This window comes from Pteropus medius, unplaced genomic scaffold (genome assembly GCF_902729225.1).
Source record: "Pteropus medius unplaced genomic scaffold, Ma_sr-lr_union100, whole genome shotgun sequence".
In the NCBI taxonomy this organism is placed as follows: Eukaryota; Metazoa; Chordata; class Mammalia; order Chiroptera; family Pteropodidae; genus Pteropus; species Pteropus medius.
In genome coordinates, this window is record NW_024351647.1 from 1,796,057 (window position 1) to 1,799,778 (window position 3,722).

At 35.4% G+C, this 3,722-nt stretch overlaps 1 pseudogene; it reads left to right on the top strand.

The window, feature by feature from the left end:
• Window positions 1-335: 335 nt before the first annotated feature.
• Window positions 336-451, top strand: LOC120587254 (uncharacterized; annotated as a pseudogene).
• Window positions 452-3,722: the final 3,271 nt, after the last annotated feature.

The window sequence follows — 3,722 nt, forward strand, 5'->3', positions numbered from 1 at the left end:
TCGGTAGCCTGGCTGTCTTTTATTTTAGTCATTTTCATCCCTGCTTGGTTTAACTCAAGGCATTCAATTACTGCTTGACTCACAGTCTAGGTATTTAGTAGATCTGTATCTTTCCTTTTTATTTTGGTGACATTGCTTAGGTATGCCCTGCCATTTTTGACATAGCTGATAATGGGAAGCCTTTGAAAGACATTTTTCTTCTTAATAACAGGAAATGACAACAGTTGAATAAAAAACATATGAAATACGATGTGGTTCCATAGTGTAGTGGTTTGCACGTCTGCTTTACACGCAGAAGGTCCTGGGTTCACACCCCAGTGGAGTCATGGTCCATGGTCTACAGCCATGCCACCCTGAACAAGCCCAATGTCTGATCTCTGAAGCTAAGCAGGGTCAGGCCTGGTTAGTACTTGGATGGAAGACCACCTAGGAAGACCAGGTGCTGTAGGCATAAAAAAAAAAAAAATGAATGAAATAAAAATAAAAATAATTTCAAAAAGAATCAGCATGAACAAAACTGAAACAAATTGCAAAATTTCAGAAGTAGCTTGAGTATTAATATTTTAGATTCCTTAAAAGTAGGTGAACTATTGTTTTCTCATTTTTTTGTAGTGTCCTTTAAGTAGGAAATAAAGGATGCTTTGCAGAGGTGAATAAAATATACAGCCTTATTATTATGTAGGGCTGACTCAAACTTTCCAATACTTTGTATGGTAGGAAAAAAATAAACACAAAATAATTTTTTGAGTTTTAAAATATTGTCCGAAACCCAGGGACAGATCCAACAGGACCAAACCTGATTTATTCCTTTTGGATGTATAATATACACTGTCAAATTAAAGGGTTTGAGAAGTCCTGCAGTCATAAATCCTGTTTCATTTGGTAGTTCCTACATTTATTAGATTATGCAATTCTCTTTTCATACAATAAGAATTAATGTCTCATAGAAAATGTCCACAGAACACATTTAAAGACAGGTTCTGATCATTCTAAAGGCAGAGGTTGGGCGTTTCATGGGCACCATCTCTGCCGTGTGATCAGCAGGAGACAAAATCAGGAGAATAAGCAGAGTTCCATGACTATTAGCTGGAACCTAGGGATAAAAACAGAGGAGTGATGAGTCTCTGTTCACAGAGAGAGCAAGACTTAGGGGGAGAACATAATCTGAGGTGTTCCACGTGACCCTGTGCAGACATGCAGAAAGGCTCATTCTTTAGGTAATCCAGGCTTTGCCAACTTGGTTAGATATTTGAATCATACAATTATTTTACCTTGTCTTGAAGATAATTGACTGAATTTCACATTTTTCAACATATATGGAGAAAAACAACATTCTGAGTCATTAATTCAATGATTACTCAGCATGTCCATGGTAAGTACTCATAATTTTTTTAAATTTAAAAAATTCATAGTATTTTAAAAATAGGTTCAAATTATTTGCCATTGTTTTTAATTTAAGCCACATCAATTAGATTTCCTACACATCACACACACACACACAACTCTCACACACATATCTGTTTCTCATTCGGTGGTGATATGTAATGAAAGGTTATTGTGAATCTGGTCTACAGAATACAGCTGCCCTGCAGATGTTCTTGAATTATATTAAATGCTCTACACATTAACGTTGGCTTATAAGAGTCTGAAGCTCTCACCCCAACCTCAAGCACTTTGACTCCTGTTTCCTCTTTGATATACTTTCAAACCGAGTGATTAAGAGACAATATGAAAACCACATGTAAAATGCCCAGTGAGTTTTTTTTTTCTTTTCTTTTTTTTCATTCCTTTTCATATATAAAAACAATGGGGGAAGCCAACGTAAAGATACTGGGCCAACCTGTGGTTTAATTTGAAGCTTACCAGGGACACTAGGGAAATTTGCCAGTACATGAATCATGTTTGAAGAGTCAGATCAAAGAAAGAAATATAGAGTGTCAGAGCCTGGCATCTCCTGGGTTTCAACGTCCAAAATTCAGTGTCCAGAGCAATTTTCATTCTTTGTCCACGTTGCATTTTGTGTCACTCTTCTCTTCTAAAAAGTTGTCAAAATGGAAAGGCATATGCTCTCTGTGACCAAAGTTGTAAACTATCATCACATTTTTAAAATGGAATTGTCAAATAGCCTTGAATTTAGATTTCATTTGGGAATTCACTGATCCCTGGAAAGGTTCAAATCACCGGTAGTGAAGTATTTCATGTCCTTCACCCTTTCTAAAGATATCTTCTAATTTCATTTCACTTCTAATTTTTTTTCCTAAACTTCCAGGGTCTACATAAGAATAATTGTCTATAATTTCACCCTTCTTGGAGGCAATTAAGGAAAGGTCAAAAAGGACTCTGGTGAGAGTAGGTATGAGAAATAGACTGATACACAAGTGGCCTAGACTTAGTACCTGCTAAGATGTCGCATTTTTCAGGATGATATACAGGGGCTTGTGATAAGAATTGTGATCTTTTGAAGTTTGAAGCAGAGGCATAGAGTGCTCTTCATGGCAGTACAGTAGTCCCCTTTATTCACTCTTTCGCGTTTTGCCGTTTCAGTTACCTGAAGTCAACCATGGTCCAAAAATATTAAATGGAAAATTCCGGAAATACATAGTTCATAAGTTTTAAATCGCTTACTTTTCTGAGCAATGTGTTGAAATCTGTCACTGTCTTGCTTCATCCCACCACCTGGGTCATGAATCATCCCTCTGTCCAGGGTCTTCATGCTGTACACACTATCTGCTTATTAGTCACTTAGTAGCCTACGTGGTTATCAGATTGACTGTCTCAGTATTGCAGTACTTTGTGTTCAAGTAACTCTTATTTTTAACTTAATAATGGCTCCAAAGCACAAAAGTAGCCACGCTGGCAATTTGGATTTGCCAAAGTGCTTACTTTAAGCAAAAAAGTGAGTATAGTACAAGAAAATATTTTAATCCATATCCCATTTGCCCCAAGAATACTTGCCAGTAGCGCTTGTGGCTGCAGTGTTTACTCCAAGATAATTTGCGGGTTATAGTCCTAACCTTACCCCAACAGTTTGCTACAAAATATCTCGCTTTTATTATTATTTTCACATTGCTCTAGCATATTGATAGTCTTTGAAAACAAATGACATCATTCTATTTACAGCATTCTGTTTTTAGTATCGATATTTCCATTTACAAAATATAGTAATTCTCGATCACAGAAAATGTCAAATCCTAGAAAACGTAGCATTCTTAAGCATGATATTAACATTGTTCTAGAACAGTTGTTAGCTAAGGATTCATTTGATGAATCTGATATATGTATACATTTCTGTTACAATAGGATTAGAGACAAATTCCATTTAGAAATAATTCCAAGTACAGGTTCTATATTTTATTTTCACACTGAAAACCAGTCAGATTTGCTTCAGGCTTGTTAATGTAAAATTAAATTAATGCTAGTAGCGAGCTGCATTTATTTATTTTTTTAATAGGAAATGGGTTAAGAGAGAGACCACCCTTACATAACTTTTATTACTGTATATTATCATAATTATTCTATTTTATTATTAATTGTAAATCTCTTACTATGCCTAATTCATAAATTAAACTTAATTATAGCTATGTATGTATGAGAAAATACACAGTACAGCAGGTCCTTGAATAATGTCCTTTCATTCATTATTGTTTCATTATAGCATTAATGAGAAAAAAATATCTGTGCCTGGCTGGGACCACTGTCTGTGTGGAGTTTGCACATTCTCC